The 20,663-nt window shown below is 42.8% G+C and overlaps 1 pseudogene; it reads left to right on the top strand.

Moving 5' to 3' along the window:
- Positions 1–13,552, top strand: part of LOC137299468 (E3 ubiquitin/ISG15 ligase TRIM25-like) — a 29,351-nt pseudogene extending 15,799 nt beyond the window's left edge.
- Positions 13,553–20,663: the final 7,111 nt, after the last annotated feature.

Raw genomic sequence — 20,663 nt, 5'->3', positions numbered from 1 at the left:
GAAATACCTGAGTTACTTTATTGTTTTCATTTTACAGGAGTTTAATTCTATGAGAGCCGGGTGAGTTATTACCATTAATTATTAATATTAGTTAATTATTCTATATCTGAACAGAGAAATGTGATGTATTTCAGAATCCGGTCGGGTTTTGAATTCCTGTGATATAAATTATGCTTTTATTTCAGTTTGTAAATGAATTAAACACAATTTTATTTCATTCTGGGATATATGACTCAAAGTACAGGCAAAGGCCCCTGGGACATAGAAATAGGAGCCCACGATTTCCGGAATTAAAATAAGAAAAGGATCTGTGCACTGGAGAAAGAGGCATTTTGTGCAAAACTAGGCTCAGATGATCATGGGCTATGATTAGAAACCAAGGTAGCAATAAGCTAATCATCAATTCAATGTGTCAACCTTGGTTCAGTGGGTAGCACTCTTGTCTCTGAGTCATGAAAGTTGTGAGTTCGAAGCCCCATTCCAGAGACTTGAGCACATAATCCAGGCTGACTGAGGGAGTGCTGGAGGTGCTGTCTTTTTGATGAGGTATTAAACTAAGGCCCTGTCTGCCCTCGCAGGTGGACGTAAAAGATCCCATGGCACTATTCGAAGAACAGCAGGGGAGTTCTCCCCAGTGTCTTTGCCAATATTTATTCCTCAGCCAACGTCACTAAAACAGATAATCTGATCGTTATCACATTATGTTTGAGGGACCTTGCTGTGTGTAAATTGGCTGCCACATGTCCTGGTCAATATTTATCTCTCAACCAACATCACAAACAGATTATCTGATCATTATCACATTGCTGTTTGTCGCACCTTGCTGTGCGCAAATTGGCTGCTATGTTTCCTACATTACAACAGTGATTACATTTCAAAAGCAATTCATTGGCTGTAAAGCACTTTTACAGGACGTCCTGAGGTCATGAAAGGCGCTATATAAATGCAAGTTCTTTTTTCTTTTTCAATTCAACCCGTTCTTTCATTGGGAAATAGTTCTTCATAACACTTGAGTGAGAAACCAGGAAATGTTCGGTTGTGGGCAGTCGATTACAGAGCAATCACCTCCCTAGGCGAAAGTGTTTTTCCCCCTTTTCAAGACCTGGGATCCATTTGCTATGTTAAGGTGCTTTTCAAGTGCAAGTTGCTGTAAGTTATTGGAGTTTTAAACCACACTTGACTCAATATAATTTTTTAGACTGAAAGAAGTATCTCAACCAATCACTACACTTCCACTGCCTTCTGTTCTGGAGGAGACTCAACTAATAAAACTGGAAGCTGTTTTTCAGAAGCTGAACAAAGTGGTTTCAGAGCTAAGCATGGACAGAGACCGACTCATATTACTGTGTAAGTACCCTTATTAGTTATTACTAGTCAGTCTCCTGTGCTGTTACACTCGGTGTCAAGTCTTCAAGTGAAACAGGGCTGGAGGGCAAGGAAAATTGGCCTAGGGCGTCAGATGCAATTCAGTCCCCATTCTGTCTTTATTTTTATATAATATTTTGAGTTTATATTATTTACTGTTAATTAACCAAACTTACCACAATTTGGGAAACAGAAAAGTAGACTTGGTTGCATTACATGAGTTTCTCTGCAGTACAGGTTCAGGAACTGGGAGACAGAACACTGAGGTGCTACAACACCACCACTGGCAGAAGGGTGTAATTGCAGTGCGACAAGTTTACATAGGCAGCTTCCATTATACATATAGATATAGGAATTTATTATGGAAAAGTTGGCATGAAGTGTGATGTGAGTAAAAATATGACAACAGGATAAAGTGGATGTAATATACTATTGACATAGTGTATGTGGTCTCACACGATGTGAATAAATCATGGGGTTCGATTTTGCTGTAAAAATAACAGTGCGGCTAACAGTGCTCACCGTTATTTATGTGCAAATCGGACAGTAACTTCCGGCGACTGCACGTGTGTAGTTAAACGCGGAAATTGGGAAGTTGCTGTCTGAGATGTGCTGCTCCTCCGAAAGCTGCGCGAAAACAGCATCTCGCCATCTGACTCACCATTCAAATATGTTCAACGGCATGAAGTACCTGTACTGACCTCATAGATACGGACTAAACTCGCCAAAAAAAGTTAGGACTTGCATATTCCAGTGTAAGTACCCTTTTAAGGCGTGGTAAGTCTTAATTACTAACAGGAAACAGAGAGTAGTGGTGAACGGTTAGGAACATAGGAACAGGAGTAGGCCATTCAGCCCCTCATGCCTCCTCCGCCATTTGATAAGATCATGGCTGATCTGTGATCTAACTCCATATACCTGCCTTTGGCCCATATCCCTTAATACCTTTGGTTGCCAAAAAGCTACCTCTCTCAGATTTAAATTTAGCAATTGAGCTAGTATCAATTGCCGTTTGCGGAAGAGAGTTCCAAACTTCTACCACCCTTTGTGTGTAGAAATGTTTTCTAATCTCACTCCTGAAAGGTCTGGCTCGAATTTTTAGACTGTGCCCCCTACTCCTAGAATCCCCAACCAGCGGAAATAGTTTCTCTCTATCCACCCTATCCGTTCCCCTTAATATCTTATAAACTTCGATCAGATCACCCCTTAACCTTCGAAACTCTAGAGAATACAACCCCAATTTGTGTAATCTCTCCTCGTAACTTAACTCTTGAAGTCCAGGTATCATTCTAGTAAACCTACGCTGCACTCCCTCCAAGGCCAATATGTCCTTCCAAAGGTGCGGTGCCCAGAACTGCTCACAGTACTCCAGGTGCAGTCTAACCAGGGGTTTGTATAGCTGCAGCATAACTTCTGCCCCCTTGTACTCTAGTCCTCTAGATATAAAGGCCAGCATTCCATTAGCCTTCTTGATTATTTTCTGCACCTGTTCATGACACTTCAATGACCTATGTACCTGAACCCCTAAGTCCCTTTGGACATCCACTGTTTTTAACTTTTTACCATTTAGAAAGTACCCTGTTCTATCCTTTTTTGATCCAAAGTGGATGACCTCACATTTGTCTACATTGAACTCCATCTGCCACCGTTTTGCCCATTCACCTAATCTATCAATATCGCTTTGTAATTTTATGTTTTCATCTACACTTTCATGCCACCAATCTTTGTATCATCGGCAAACTTAGATATGAGACTTTCTATGCCTTCATCTAAGTCGTTAATAAATATTGTGAATAATTGAGGCCCCAAAACAGATCCCTGCGGGACTCCACTAGTCACATCCTGCCAATGTGAGTACCTTCCCATTATCCCTACTCTCTGTCGCCTTTCGCTCAGCCAACTTCCTAACCAAGTCCGTATTTTTCCCTCGATTCCATGGGCTTCTATCTTAGCTAACAGTCTCTTATGTGGGACATTATCAAATGCCTTCTGGAAGTCCATATAAATAACATCCATTGACATTCCCCTGTCCACTACTTTAGTCACCTCTTCAAAAAATTCAATCAGGTTTATCAGGCACGACCTACCTTTCACAAATCCATGCTGGCTCTCCCTGATTAACCGAAAATTCTCGAGGTGTTCAGTCACCCTATCCTTAATTATAGACTCCAGCATTTTCCCCACAACAGATGTTAGGCTAATTGGTCTACAATTCCCCGGTTTCCCTCTCTCTCCTTTCTTAAAAAGCGGTTGTTTTTCAGACTGGAGGAAGGTATACAGTGGTGTTCCCCAGGGGTCGGTACTAGGACCATTGCTTTTTTTGATATATATTAATGACTTGGATTTGGGTGTACAAGGCACAATTTCAAAATTTGCGGCTAACATAAAAGGGAATCCAAAAGTCTTCTATAGGCATATAAATATAAAATGGTAGTAAGAGGAGGGGTGGGGCCGATTGCATCTGTCTTTACCAAGGAAGAAGATGCTGCCAAAGTCACAGTAAAAGGGGAGGCAGTTGAGATACTGGATGGGGTGAAAATTGATAAAAAGGAGGTACTAGAAAAGCTGGCTATGCTTAAAGTAGATAAGTCATCCGGTCCAGATGGGATGCACCCTAGGTTGCTGAGGGAAGTAAGCGTGGAAATTGCAGAGGTGCTGGCCATAGTCTTCCAATCCTCCTTAGATACAGGGGTAGTGCCAGAGGACTGGAGAATTGCAAATGTTACACCCTTGTTCGAAAAAGGTGTAAGGATAAACCCGGCAACTACAGGCCAGTCAGTTTAACCTCGGTGGTGGGGAAGCTTTTAGAAACGATAATCCGGGACAAAATTGATATTCACTTGGACAAGTGTGGATTGGTTAAAGGCAAATCGTGTTTAACTAACTTGATTGAGTTTTTCGATGAGGTAACAGAGAGCGTTGATGAGGGCAATGTGGTTGATGTGTATATGGACTTTCAAAAGGCGTTTGATAATGTGCCACATAATAGGCTCGTCAGCAAAATTGAAGCCCATGGAATAAAAGGGGCAGTGGCAGCATGGATACAAAATTGGCTAAGTGACAGGAAACAGAAAGTAATGGTGAACGGTTATTTTTCGGACTGGAGGAACGTATACAGTGGTGTTCCCCGGGGTCAGTACCAGGATCGCTGCTTTTTTTGATATATGTATTAATGACTTGGACTTGGGTGTACAGGGCACAATTTCAAAATTTGCAGATGACACAAAACTTGGAAATGTAGTAAACAATGAGGAGGATAGTAATAGACTTCAAGAAGACATAGATAGGCTGGTGGAATGGGCGGATGCATGGCAGTTGAAATTTAACGCAAAGAAGTGCAAAGTGATACATTTTGGCAGGAAGAACGAGGAGAGACAATATAAACTAAAGGGTACAATTCTAAAGGGGGTGCAGGAACAGAGAGACCTGGGGGTATATGTGAACAAGTCTTTGAAGGTGGCAGGACAAGTTGAGAAGGCTGTTTAAAAAGCATACAGGATCCTGGGCTTTATAAATAGAGGCACAGAGAACAAAAGCAAGGAAGTTATGTTGAACCTTTATAAAACACTGGTTCAGTCACAACTGGAATATTGTGTCCAATTCTGAGCACCACACTTTAGGAAGGATGTGAAGGCCTTACAGAGGGTGCAGAAAAGATTAACTAGAATGGGTTCCAGGGTTGAGGGACTTCAGTTACATGGATAGATGGAGAAACTGGGGTTATTCTCCTTAAAGCAGAGAAGGTTAAGAGGAGATTTGATAGAAGTGTTCAAAATCATGAAGGGTTTAGATAAAGTTTAGATGAGGAACTGTTTCCATTGGTGGAAGGGTCGAGAACCAGAGGACACAGATTTAAGGTGATTGGCAAAAGAATCGAAGGCGACATGAGGAAAAACTTTTTTACACAGCGAGTAGTTATGATCTGGAATGCACTGCCTGAAAGGGTGGTGGAAACAGATTCAATCGTGGCTTTCAAAAAGGAATTGGATAAATATTTGAAGGGAAAAAATTTGCAAGGCTACAGGGAAAGAGTGGTGGAATGGGACTAACTGGATTGCTCTTAGAAAGAGCCAGCATGGGTTCGACGGGCCGAATGGACTCCTTCTGTGCTGTAACCATTCTATGATTCTACTGCCAAACACCCTCACTGGCACTGAAAATTAACTTTTACAAGTGTGGAATCTCAATCATTCAGCTTTCAATTATTGTTGGACACTTTTTTTAAAAATTAAACATTTTTTAACTTTTTCTTTTTGTCTCTTTTATCTCTGTTTCTTAATTCAATCTTTCTTCCCCTCTCTTTATTTTACTTACTGTACCTGATTTGACACTGAATTCACTATTCTAACTTACACTTCCTGGTTCTGACTCTGCGCTGTTATTAACAATTCTTCAATCTGATTGGTTAAGGAGATCCACAGTTGCTTGCCCTATTCACACATGTTCCAGATGCCCTGTAGAGGGCACTGCGCTGTTTGGCTGTCCCGTTGACAGTAACTTGCCGTGCAAAAGCTCATAGAAAGTCTATGGGCAAGTGCAAGTCTAATGAATGGCTCGCGCTGTTCGATCGCTGCTCACAGCAAAACGCATTAACTTGTATACATGGGATACAGAATTTATTCCACATATGTGAAATATCAGAACAATGTTCCCTGGAGCTACCAGAAGTAAAAAAAATCACATAGCTGTGTGCTTGTTCTTCCCATCAATGAGCTCATGGCTGCATCCATTCAACTCCTGTCCCTTGCCGTTGCACTTAATTGTACTCCACTTTACACAAGATATTATACAGTGAGACAACTGATGCTGGGAATGAGTTACAATGAAGTAAACCTATCTCTGAACCCTAAAATGCTTTGAAATAACCTTCATGGTGCTGTGAAATATCAGTAAATGGCAGAATACATCCAATATGTACAGAATATATTGTTGGATTTTCCAAAATTCAGTCCATGTACATTTAAGGGTACTGGACCAATCTTTGTCTTTTTCTAATACATAAAGTGGCGACATCACAAATGTGGTTTTACTCCACTTTCGGTCTTTATGTTTTGATGCCAGTAACTGTCATGGTGGATTTAATGGCCAGTTGCTACATGACAGCATCCACATGCAAGGATTAATGATTGTGACATAACCACTGCTAGTTTCTTAGCTAATCACTGAGATAGATATTTCCAGTGAATGACAGATTAACACCAATACCGATTTTCTATAGAGATACTGTGATAGTTTTTACAGCGTTAGTGGCGACTGTCACGTTGAATAATGCAACATTTAGCTGAAATCCACTCACGTTAATATGTGTTAGAAGTTGCTTTTAAAATCAAATAGTTATAAACAATTATGATCAACATGACTTACTTTGTTCTTTCCATTTCTGATATTTTAACAGTGATTATGAGACTGGAATCTACTCAAAAGTTTGAGGGGGTTCATGGATATAATAAAGGATACTGGGAGTGAGTTACAGCCTATAATCTAACGGGGAGGGGGTGTTAAGATTTTTTTATGTTGAAATGAAGAGTGCTGGCGATATCTTCAGGAATACTGGTTTGAATAGGTTGACTGTTGGGAGAGCTTGGTTGTCAGCAGTAGAGAGTTACAAACTCAGTGACAGTTCAGTAACAGTGTCAACTGTTAACTTCCTAACTTTGTTGAACGCAGAGGCTTTTCCAAGCCAGTGCTCAAATGATCCAATCGGGATTCACTAATGGTCGGCCTATTGTATCCACTGTGGCCATTAAAGTTACCAGCTTTTGGCCATTATTTATATTTTAAAAACCTCTCCTTGCCTATCTCACTACATGTTTTTGCAATTCTCAATCAGCTGCCTAGATGTTGAACAGTAAGAGTATAGATGGACAATTCTCTTGATGCATTTTGATTTTAAAAAACCAACAGCAGTATAGGGCTTCTCACTATAGGAAGGACATTGAGGCTTTATAGAGGGTACAATGCAGATTCATTGGGATGCTGCCTGGAATGAGGAAATACAAATACAAGGAAAGACTTGAAAAATTGGGTCTTTTTTCCTTAGAACAATGCATATCGTGGGGCTATATGATAGAAATGTTTAAAATTATGAAAGGATGGGACAGGGTAGATAGAAGCAAACTCTTTCCCGTAGTCGAGAGGGCCAAGAATGAGGGGCCATAGATACAAGATTAAACGTAAGAGACGTACAAATACAAATGGGATACACATGATAAACTCACAGGCAATGACAGGGAAATGGCAGAAATATTAAATAATTACTTTGCCTCAGTATTTACCAGGGAGACTAACATGGTGGGCATGGCATTAGAAGAAGAGAACAAAAGGGGGGAGATAATTGATAAACTAATCAAACTTGGAGAGGATAAGAAGAAAACTGTAGACTGCAGGAAGATACCAATGGACTGGTCAGGTGGGCAGAAAAGTGGCAAATGGAATTCAATCCAGAGAAGTTTGAGGTAATGCATTTGGGAGGGCAAACAAGGCAAGGAAATACACAATAAATGGGAGGATACTGTGAAGTGTAGAGGAAGTGTAGAGGGACCTTGGAATGCATACCCACAGACCCCTGAAGGTAGCAGGACAGGTAGATAAGGTGGTTAAGAAGGCATACGGGATACTTTCCTTAGCCGTGGCATAGAATATTAGAGCAGGGAGGTTATGCTAGAAGTGTGTAAAACACTAGTTAGGCCACAGCTTGAGTACAGCGTACTGTTCTAGTCACCACATTACAGGAAAGATGTGATTGCACTAGAGAGGGTACAGAGGAGATTTACGAGGATGTTGCCAGGACTGGAGAATTTCAGCGATGAGGAAAAATTGGATAGCCTGGGGTTGTTTTCTTTGGAACAGAGGAGGCTGAGGGGAGATTTAATTGAGGTATATAAAATTATGAGGGGCCTAGTGGGTAAGAAGGACCTATTTCCCTTAGAGAGATCAAAAACCAGGGGGCGTGGATTTAAAGTGATTGGTAGAAGGATTAGAGGGGAGTTGAGGAGAATTTTTTTCACCCAGAGGCTGGTGGGGGTCTGGAAATCACTGCCTGAAATGAATGCCATTCATTTAAAAAGTAGAGTCATAGAGTCATAGAGTTATACAGCACGGATAGAGGCCCTTCGGCCCATCGTGTCCGCGCCGGCCATCAAGCCCAGTCTAATCTAATCCCATATTCCAGCATTTGGTCCGTAGCCTTGTATGCTATGGCATTTCAAGTGCTCATCCAAATGCTTCTTGAATGTTGTGAGGGTTCCTGCCTCCACAACCCTCTCAGGCAGTGAGTTCCAGACTCCAACCACCCTCTGGGTGAAAAAGTTCTTTCTCAAATCCCCTCTAAACCTCCCGCCTTTTACCTTGAATCTATGTCCCCTTGTTATAGAACCCTCAACGAAGGGAAAAAGCTCCTTAGTATCCATCCTATCTATGCCCCTCATAATTTTGTACACCTCAATCATGTCCCCCCTCAGCCTCCTCTGCTCCAAGGAAAACAAACCCAATCTTCCCAGTCTCTCTTCATAGCTGAAGCGCTCCAGCCCTGGTAACATCCTGGTGAATCTCCTCTGCACCCTCTCCAAAGCGATCACATCCTTCCTGTAGTGCGGCGACCAGAACTGCACACAGTACTCCAGCTGTGGCCTAACCAGTGTTTTATACAGCTCCATCATAACCTCCTTGCACTTATATTCTATGCCTTGGCTAATAAAGGCAAGTATCCCATATGCCTTCTTTACCACCTTATCTACCTGTTCCGCCGCCTTCAGGGATCTGTGAACTTGCACACCAAGATCCCTCTGACCCTCTGTCTTGCCTAGGGTCCTCCCATTCATTGTGTATTCCCTTGCCTTGTTAGTCCCTCCAAAGTGCATCACCTCGCACTTTTCCGGGTTAAATTCCATTTGCCACTGTTCCGCCCATCTGACCAACCCATCTATATCATCCTGCAGACTGAGGCTATCCTCCTCACTATTTACCACCCTACCAATTTTTGTATCATCAGCGAACTTACTGATCATACCTTTTACATTCATATCCAAGTCATTAATGTAGACCACAAACAGCAAGGGCCCCAGCACAGATCCCTGTGGTACCCCACTGGCCACAGGCTTCCAGTCACAAAAACAACCTTCGACCATCACCCTCTGCCTTCTGCCACTAAGCCAGTTTTGTATCCAAAGTGCCAAGGCACCCTGGACTCCATGGGCTTGTACCTTCTTGACCAGTCTCCTGTGCGGGACTTTATCGAAGGCCTTACTGAAATCCATGTATACCACGTCCACTGCGTTACCCTCATCCACACGCCTAGTCACCCCCTCAAAAAATTCAATCAAATTAGTCAGACATGATCTTCCCTTGACAAAGCCATGTTGACTATCCCTGATTAATCCTTGCTTCTCCAAGTGGAGACTAATTTTGTCCTTCAGAATTTTTTCCAATAATTTTCCTACCACTGATGTTAGGCTCACTGGCCTGTAGTTCCCCGGTTTTTCCCTACTCCCCTTCTTGAATAATGGTACTACAAGTACTTGGAAATGCACTTGAAGTGCTGCAACCTACAAGGCTATGGACCAAGAGCTGGAACGTGCGATTAGGCTGGATGGCTCTTTTTCGGCCGGCACAGACACGATGGACTGAATGGCCTCCTTTTATGCTGTAAATTTCTATGAATCTATGATTCTAGGATAAGACCCCTGGTCCGGATGGATTGCATCCACACATATTAAAATATATTAGGGAAGAGATAGCAATGGCACTATTACATATATATAAAATTCATTATAAAAGGGAATATAGTGCCACAGGATTGGCGGACAGCTAATAAAATTCCTATATTTAAAAAGGGAGATAGAACAAGTCCAGGGAACTACAAACCATTTAGCTTAACGTAGGTGGTAGAAAGATAATGGAATCCTTATTCGAAGATGTAATAGAAAAACATCAATAGAAACCGAAAATATAATAAAGAATAGTCAGCACGGATTTCAAAAGGGAAGGTCATGCTTGACCAACCTTACTGAATTCTTTGAAGAAATAACAGAAAGGGTAGACAAGGATAATGCAGTAGATGTAATATATTTGGATTTTCAAAAGGCCTTCGATAAGGTTCTGCATAGTAGACTCATGATTAAGGTCAGAGCATGTGGATTTGGGGGACAAGTAGCAGAATGGATAGCAAGCTGGCTACAAAACAGAAAACAGAAAGTAGGGGTTAAAGGTAGTTACTCAGATTGGCAAAAGATGGGAAGTGGTGTTCCACAAGGATCGGTGCTTTGTCCACTATTGTTCACCATTTACATAAATGTTTTAGACTTAGGAATTAGAAGTACAATTTCAAAATTTGTGGACGACACCAAATTGGTGGGTATAGTTAATACTGAGGAGGACTGCGACAAAATAACAGAAAGACATTAATAAACTTGCAGAATGGGTGTGTAATTGGCAAATTAATTTCAATATAGATAAGGTGAGGTATTACATTTTTGTAGGAAGCATAAAAGGGCCACATACTGCTTTGATAATAAGAGTCTAAATGGGGTAGAGGAGCAAAGGGATCTAGGGGTACAGATACACAAATCACTAAAAGTAGCGATGCAGGCTAGTAAGGCCATGAAGAAAGCAAACCAATCACTGGGGTTCATTTCTGGAGGGATAGAATTGAAAAGCAGAGAAGATATGTTAAACTTGTATAGGACCTTGATTAGACCACACTTGGAGTACTGTGAACAGTTCTGATCTCCATCTTATAAAAAGGATATAGAGGCACTGGAGAAGGTGCAAAAAAGATTTGCTAGGATAATACCAGAACTGAGAGGTTATGCCTATCAGGAAACATTGAGCAGGCTGGGGCTCTTTTCTCTAGAAAAGAGAAGACTGAGAGGTGACCTGATGGAGGTCTTTTTTTTTATTCGTTCATGGGTTGTGGGCGTTGCTGGCAAGACCAGCATTTATTGCCCATCCGTATTTGCCCTTGAGAAGGTGGTGGTGAGCCGCCTTCTTGAACCGCTGCAGTCCGTGAAGTGAAGGTTCTCCCACAGTGCTGTTAGGTAAGGAGTTCCAGGATTTTGACCCTGCAACGATTAAGGAACGGCGATATATTTCCAAGTCAGGATGTTGTGTAACTTGGAGGGAACCACGCAGGTGGTGGTGTTCCCATGCGCCTGCTGCCCTTGTCCTTCTAGGCGGTGGAGGTCGTGGGTTTGGGAGGTGCTGTCGAAGAAGCCTTGGCGAGTTGCAGCAGTGCATCCTTTCGATGGTACACACTGCAGCCACGGTGCGCCGGTGGTGGAGAGAATGAATGTTTAGGGTGGTGGATGGGGCGCCAATCAAGCGGGCTGCCTCTTTGCGTCCTCTTCACAGCTTACTTTCCCACTCAGCTTTGTATCGTCAGTAAACTTGGATACATTACACTCGGTCCCTTCATCTAAGTCATTAATATAGATTGTAAACAGCTGAGGCCCAAGCACTGATCCTTGCATCACCCCGCTAGTTACAACCTGCCAACCCGAAAATGACCTGTTTATTCCTACTCTCTGTTTTCTGTCCGTTAACCAGCCTTCAATCCATGCTAATATATTACCCCCAATCCCATGACTACTAATCTTGTGTAACAACCTCTTGTGTTGCACCTTACTGAAATCCAAATATACTATATCCACTGGTTCCCGCCTTATCTACCCCTATTACACCCTCAAAAAACTCTAATAGATTTGTCAAAATGATTTCCCTTTCATAAAACTGTGTTGACTCTGAAAATCATATGATTTTCTAAGTGCCCTGTTACTATGTCCTTAATAATAAATTCTTGCATTTTCCCTTCTACTGATATCAAACTAACTGGCCTATAGTTTGCTGTTTTCTCTCTCCCTCCTTTCTTGAATAGCAGGGTTATATTTGCTATCTTCCAATCCACGGGGACTGTCCCAGAATCTAGGGAATTCTGGAAGATCAAAACCAATGCATCCACTATCTCTACAGCCACCTCTTTTAAAACCCTCGGGATGTAGGCCATCAGGTCCAGGGGATCTGGCAGCTTTTAGTCCCATTAATTTCTCCAGTACATTTTCTTTACTTTATTAATTACTTTAAGTTCCTCACTCTCATTAGACCCTAGGTTCCCCACTATTTCCGGCATGTTTTATTGTGTGAATACAGATACAAAAGCCAAGTCAACATTCAAGATTAGGTTGGATAGGTGGATGAAGGAAAAGGGGTTGAAGGATATTGGGACAGGGTGAGTAAATATGATGAGATCTATTTGCTCGATATGTATTATTTCTACGGTACACAGAAAGCATGAATAATTGGAAGTAATTCCACCTATAAACCATGGATCATAAATGTCAGCCCTGGTTCACTATTGCCTCTAAGTCAGAAGGTTGTGGGTTCATAGTCCCACTGTAAGATTTGAGCCCATAATCTAGGCTGACACTCCAATTGAATCCTGAGAAAGTGCTGCATTCTCAGAGCTGCTGTCTATCAGATGAGATGTTAAACCAAGATGGATGGGAGAGATCACATTTGAATTGGCTGTTGTGTGCCTACAAAATAACAGTGACTACACTTCAAAAGTAATTCATTAGCTGTGAAGTGCTATGGGATGAGCAGAAGGAATGAAAGGCACTATTATACATTCACAGTCTTCCTTTCCTCCTATTTTTAATTCACAGATGGACAAAGGCCAACTCTGAATGAAAACACAGCATATCCAGATATTGCGTGCAGTCCCTCATCCGTGTCAGGATCTGGCCAGCAGTTCTTATGTCTGGACAATCCAGAGAGGTTTGAATATTATGAGCAGGTCCTCTGCACTGAGGGACTGGCTGACGGGCGTTCCTACTGGGAGGTGAAAGTCACAGAATATGCCACATGGTGGGGAGTTGGAGTCAGCTACAAGAGCATTGTCCGCAAAGGCCAGGGCAAAGAATGTGAATTGGGAATGAACAGTAAGTCTTGGTGTCTTTACTCAATTGAGGGTGAGCTTTCTGCTCTCCACAAGGCCAAAGTGACTTATCTAACCACTGGAAGCCCCACCCAAGTGGGAGTCTACTTGGATTTTGAGGCTGGAATGATCTCGTTTTACAGTGTGTCTGACGGGAAAATGACTCTGATACACACATTCCAACAGCAAGCATTCACCGAGCCTCTCTACCCAGCTCTGGGGGTTGGTGTTGACACATCCATGTCTTTGTCTTTTTAAAAGACTAGCAACGCCTCTCCTCTGTCATCCAGCTGGGTGGGACCACCTTCGCGTGGTTCCATTCTTATCTATCAAGTCGCATCTAGGGAATCACCTGCAACGGCTTCTCTTCCCACTCCCACACCGTTACCTCTGGAGTCCCCCAAGGATCTATCCTTGTCCCCCTCCTATTTCACATCTACATGCTGCCCCTCGGCGACATCATCTGGAAACAGGTCAGGTTCCGCATGTACACTGACGACACCCAGCTCTACCTCACCATCACCTCTCTCGACCCCTCCACTGTCTCTGATTTGTCACGATGCTTGTCTGACATCCAGTACTGGATGAACAGAAACTTCCTCCAACTAAATATTGGGAAGACTGAAGCTATTGTCTTCGCTCCCCGCTGCAACCTCCATTCCCTAGCCACCGCCTCCATCCCTCTCCCTGGCTACTGTCTGAGGCTGAACCAGACCGTTCATAACCTTGGCGTCCTATTTGACCCTGAGATGAGCTTTTGACCACATATCTGCTCCATCCCCAAGACCGCCTACTTCCACCTCTGTAACATCGCCCGTCTCCACCCCTGCCTCAGCTCAACTGCTGCTGAAACCCTCATCCATGCCTATTTTACTTCTAGACTTTCCTATTCCAATGCTTTCCTGGCCGGCCTCCCATCTTCCACCTTCCATAAACTTGAGTTCATCATCCTTGTTTTCAAATACCTTCATGGTCTCGCTCCTCCCTATCTCTGTAACTTCCTCCAGCCCTACAACTCTCTGAGATCTCTGCGCTCCTCCAATTCTGGCCTCTTAGACATCCCCGATTCTAATCACTCCACCATTGGCGGCTGTGCCTTCAGCTGCCTAGGCCCTAAGCTTTGGAATTCCCTCCCTAAACTTTTCTGCCTCTCTACCACTCTCTCCTCCTTTTAAGAGCTTTTGGTCACCTGTCCGATATCTCCTTATGTGGCTCGGTGTCAAATTTTGATATAACTGTCCTGTGAAGTGTCTTGTGACGTTTTACTACGTTAAAGGCGCTATATAAATGCAAGTTGTTGTTGTTGTTGACATTGCTCATGGTCAGTCAGAGAATACAGTGTTTGATAATAATAGGGATGTGATGGGTAAAGTGTTACAGGAAGTAAGTGTAACATATAGAGAAAGTGGATGGTATATGGAAGACTTCTAATATATTATTAATTCTAGGCTAGGATCACAAAGGTTGATAGTATTGATTTAGAGGAAATGTGTACATAAGAAATGTTATATATTTGGGTTATCAGCTAGTGGGTATAATGGGGGAGTAGCTGGAGTTGCCAACTCAGGTTGGAGGTATTCCTGGAGGTTGGATCACGTGATGTTTGATCACATGACACTTGCCCACTGTTTGCAAATGTTGTTGCATTTACCTCATAAAGGCAGGGTCCCCTGTCGTTGAGTATCTTTGCTCGTGGTTTCATGCCTGCAGCTGTTGTGCGAGAAGTTCCGAGAATCAGGAGGTTGCCCATGAACAGATGAAGAAAGTAGACAGGCGCAAACCTATAGGTGTGAAATGCGAATGTGTTGAAGTGGGAACTCTACTTTTCTTCTGGGTTGCTAGCAGCAATGCCCGAGAGATTAATCTCCCATTCCTGGAGACTCCCAGACAATCCGAGAGGGTTGGCAACCCTAGGTGTAGCTTGTTACTTATTTATTGGAGTGGTGTTTATTTTTAGCTCGGTTTCAGTGATGAGAATCTTCATTTCGAAAGGCTGATAATATGTAACATTGAACTAAGGGGAGAATCCTGATTTTTAAAAGCTGGCACTATAAATCTGGGCAAGGAGTAATTATAGAGGCGAGTATGAGTAGCTGAGGCGAATAGCATAGATACATTTAAGGGGAAGCTGGATAAACATGAAGGAGAAAGGATTAGAAGATTATGCTGATAGGGGTAGATGAAGAGGGGTGGGAAGACGCTCGAGTGGAGCATAGACCAGTTGGGCCAAATAGCCTGATTCTATGTTTTTTGAGGAGGTGACAAGGAGGATCATAGAAACATAGAAACAGAAAATAGGAGCAAGAGTGGGCCATTCGGCCCTTCGGGCCTGCTCCACCATTCAAAGTGATCATGGTTGATCGTCTAACTCAGTACCTTGTTCCCGCTTTTTCCCCCATATCCCTTGATCCCTTTAGGTTTAAGAAATATACCTATCTCCTTCTTGAATATATTTAATGACTTAGCCTCCACTGCCTTCTGTGGTAGAGAATTCCACAGGTTCACCACCCTCTGAGTGAAGAAATTTCTCCTCATCTCGGTTCTAAATGGAATACCCCGTATCCTGAGACTGTGACCCCTGGTTCTGGACTCCCCAGCCATCGGGAACGTCCTCCCTGCATCTAGTCTGTCTAGTCCTGTTAGAATTTTATATGTTTCAATGAGATCACCTCATTCTTTTAAAATCTAGTGAATATAGGCCTAATCGACCCAATCTCTTCTCATACGTCAGTCCTGCCATCCCAGGAATCAGTCTGCTAAACCTTCAGTTACACTCCCTCCATGGCAAGGATATCCTTCCTCAGGTAAGGAGACCAAAACTGCACACAATACTCCAGATGTTGTCTCACCAAGCTCTGTACAACTGCAGTAAGACATCCCTGCTCCTGTACTCAAATCTTCTTGCAATGAAGGCCAACATACTATTCGCCTTCCTAACTGCTTGCTGCACCTGACTGCTCACTTTCAGCGACTGGTGTACAAGGACACCCAGGTCTTGTTGCACCTCTCCTTTTCCCAATCTATCACCATTCAGATAATAATCTGCCTTTCTGTTTTTACAACCAAAGTGGATAACCTCACATTTATCCACGTTATACTGCATCTGCCATGTTCTTGCCCACTCACCCAACTTGTCTAAATCACATTGGAGCCTCTTTGCATCCTCCTCACTGCTCACATTCCACCCCAGCTTTGTGTCGTCTGCAAACTTGGAAATGTTACATTTAGTTCCCTCATCCAAATCATTGATATATATTGTGAATAGCTGGTCCTAAGCACTGATCCCTGCGGTACCCCACTAGTCGCTGCCTGCCACCCGGAAAAAGACCCGTTTATTCCTACTCTCTGTTTCCTGTCTGTCAACCAATTCTCAATCCATGCCAGTATATTCCCCCCAATCCCATGTGCTTTAATTTTGCACACTAACCTCTTGTGTGGGACCTTATCAAAAGCCTTCAGAAAATCCAAATACACCACATCAACTGGTTCTCCCCTATCTATTCTACTAGTTACATCCTCAAAAAACTTCAGTAGATTTGTTAAGTATGATTTCCCTTTCATAAACCCATGCTGACTTTGTCCAATCCCGTTAATGCCTTCCAAGTGTTCTGTTATCACATCTTTTATAATAGACTCTAGCATTTTCCTCACTACTGATGTTTAGGCTAACTGGTCTGTAATTCCCTGTTTTTTCTCTCCCTCCTTTTTTAAATAGTGGGGTTACATTTGCCATCCTCCAATCTATAGGAACTGTTCCAGAGTCTATAGAATTTTGGAAGATGACCACCAATGCATCCACTATTTTCAGGGCCACTTCCTTTAGTACTCTGGGATGTAGATTATCGGGCCTTGGGGATTTGTCAGCCTTTAGCCCCACTAATTTCCCTAGCACTATATTTTTTACTAATACTGGTTTCCCTCAGTTCCTCCCTCTCACTAGACCCTTGGTTCCCTAACATTCCTGAGAGGTTATTTGTGTCCTCCTTTGTGAAGACAGAACCAAAGTATGTGTTTAATTGTTCTGCCATTTCTTTGTTCCCCATTATAATTTCCCCCATTTCTGACTGTAAGGGGAGATCGTTGAGGGTAGCGCAATTGGTGTAGTCTACATGGATTTTAGCATGGCTTATAACAAGATCCCACATGGCAAATTGGTCAAAAAAGTAAAGGCCCATTGGATCCAAGGGAATGTGGCAAATTGGATCCAAAATTGGCTCAGTGGCAGGAAACAAAGGGTAATGGTTGATGGGTGTTTTTGCGACTGGAAGGCTGTTTCCACTGGGGTGCCGCAGGGCTTGGTACCAGGTCCTTTGCTTTTTGTGCTTTGCATTAACGATTTGGACTTAAATGTAGAGGGCATGATTAAGAAATTTGAGAATGACACAAAGATAGGCCATGCGGTTGATAGTGAGGAGGAAAGCTGTAGACTGCAGGAAGATATCAATGGACAGGCAGAAAAGTGGCAAATGGAGTTCAATCCGGAGAAGTGTGAGGTAATGCATTAGGGGAGAGTAAACAAGGCAAGGGAATACACAAATGGGAGGATACTGAGAGGTATAGAGGAAGTGAGGGACCTTGGAATGCATGTCCACAGATCCCTGAAGGTAGCAGGACAGGTAGATAAGGTGGTTAAGAAGGCATATGGAATGCTTTCCTTTATTAGTCGAGGCACAGACTATAAAAGCAGGGATGTTATGCTGGGACTGTATAAAACACTAGTTAGGCCACAGCTTGAGTACTGCGCACAGTTCTGGTCACCACATTAAAGGATGTGATTGCATTAGAGAGGGTGCAGAGGAGATTTACGAAGATGTTGCCAGGACTGGAGAATTTTAGTTATGATGATAGATTGGATAGGCTGGGGTTGTTTTCCTTGGAACAGAGGAGGCTGAGGGGTGATTTGATTAAGGTGTACAAAATTATGAGAGGCCTAGATAGAGTGGATAGGAAGGACCTACTTCCCTTAGCGGAGGGGTCAATAACCAGGGGGCATAGATTGAAAGTGATTGGTAGAAGGATTAGAGTGGAAATGAGGAATATAATTTTCACTCAGAGGGTGGTGGGTGTCTGGAACTCACTGCCTGAGAGGGTGGTAGAGGCAGAAACCCTCAACTCATTTAAAAAATACCTGGATGTGCACCTGAAGAGCTGTGACCTGCAGGGCTACACACCAAATGCGGGAAAGTAGGATTAGGCTGGGTGGCTCGTTTCTCAGCCGGCGTGGACACGATGGGCCGAAGGGCCTCTATCCGTGCTGTATAACTCTATGGCTCTATATCATTAGATTTCTATGTCCAGTCACACTCTATTGAACAATCCAATGTAAAACTTTGCCTGTGTAGTTCATGCTCTCCTAATTGGGATTTTCCAATGTTAAGGTCCATTCATTTTGTAATATGAAGAAAATCTAGAGCCCTCTCCTCAAAATTCTATTCTATTTATGACTTTGGTAATACATTTTTGAAAGGATTTTTAAAAACTATTATATAGCTCAAGCTTTGTCACATTACTTTGTCATGGTGATTTAATTTCCAGTTACAACCACTGGGTTGCAAGGGATCAATAACCAGTGGTTTCCAATAACAGCTCAGATTTTTTCAGTCACATTATTCCCATCATGGCACTGAAAGACAACCAGCAGTAGTTACAGCGGAAATGGTCACCTGGTTACCAAGGACCAATAAGCAGTGGTTACCCTGGGCCGATGACAGCACTCAAAAAAACAACTGCTGTTGTTTGAAAATTGACACTCCAAAAGATTATGCAACTACTACTGGGCAACGAGATTACTAGAAAGCGACATAAAGAATGGCCGCAAAGTAAGTATTGATAAGCTGGCACAATAGAGATGCAGTAATTTTTTAATTAGCTGTAGCAGATCTCCCATTGCGCTGCTCACAGTAAGTCAGGAGCTGCTTTGCCGTGTTCGACTGTTGCCCACTCCATCCTCCTTCACCATCTCCCTCTGTGGTTCGCACCTAGTTCACTTGCATACAGCCAGCACATCTCCAGCAATGGTGCTGATTAAGATTCAGATATGGTGTGTGAGCCGGCGTGCTTCAGACACTGAAAGTTAGTTGGGAGATTTCAGTGAATCGAGGTGATTCGATTCATCTGAGCTCAGCAGGGGTAATTGCCAGGGAAGTCTGTCAGATTACGTTTCCTGAGGTCAGAATTAACAAAAAGGACAGAAAAATCCATGTTCAGGATCAATGAGGTCTAGAAACAGGACTTGGGTTAAACTGGAAATTATAATATGGCAGGTTGGTTTTCCCAGCTAAAAGGTGATCTGAAAAGAAATAAAGCAAAAAGTGAATATTCTGTCTGCTGTTCGGGATTGTGTAATGTGTATTTATTGTTTTGTGGTGTTATGGGAAGCACTGTTGGGAAAAAAATTTTAAAGTCTGGTATCGGTACTTTTGTCATGTGTATTCTTCAAAATAAACCAGCTTTTTGTTTTGTCACTGACCTTGTCGTACCAGAGTGTTCATCAGTTCTGGCTATTGATAGATTGGAGAAGTGTACATGGGGGCGTGAGTAAAAGACACAATATCCAGTTCATATATCAAGTTGGGAGGTGCACTGTTAGATCCCCTGGGTTACACTTTCATATGAATAGATATTGGACAGTATGGGTCATCTCTAGCATGTAAGGGGTGTGGGATCCGCTTAAAGGAGCGACTGATCCCACTGAACCTGAGAAGGTATCTAAGGCAAAACCCTAAGAGATATTAACCCTAAGAGATGTTGAGGCTCGGTCAATTGAAAATTTCAAAACTAAGATTGATAGATTTTTGTTAGGCAAGGGTACTAAGGGTTACGGAACCACGGCGGGTAGATGGAGTTAAGATACAGATCAGCCATGATCTAACTGAATGGCAGAACAGGCTCGAGGGGCTGAATGGCCTACTCCTGTTCCTATATAACCTCAAGGGTCAGTTTCCAATTTTATATTGATGACACCCGGCTTTACCTCTCTACCATTAACCTCGATTCTATGACTATTTCAATGTCTGACATCAAGGTTTCGATGATGGCTGGTAAAAACAAAGCTATCTTATTCAGTTTCAGCAAAAAACTCTGTACCCTGCCCCTGTGTCTCCATCCCTCTCTGCATCAGGTTTAACCAGAAGGTACCAACCAAGTATTTCTATGTATATTAAGACTAAGGACAGATATAGCAGCCCAAAAATGGGCATCCCTGAGACACTGTGGGCTATCAGCAGCAGAATTGTACACCACCACAATCTAAACTCAATCTTCACTCTGTGATATTAAGGAGTGGCTGAGTGCACTGGATACAGCAAAGACTATGGGCCTTGACAACATCCTGGCTGTTGTGCTGAAGATCTGTCCTCCAGAGCTATCT

The sequence above is a fragment of the Heptranchias perlo genome, chromosome 29, assembly GCF_035084215.1.
Source record: "Heptranchias perlo isolate sHepPer1 chromosome 29, sHepPer1.hap1, whole genome shotgun sequence".
Lineage (NCBI taxonomy): Eukaryota > Metazoa > Chordata > Chondrichthyes > Hexanchiformes > Hexanchidae > Heptranchias > Heptranchias perlo.
Note: the sequence above shows the minus strand (reverse complement) of the source record. Positions and strands in the feature narration are given on the sequence as shown.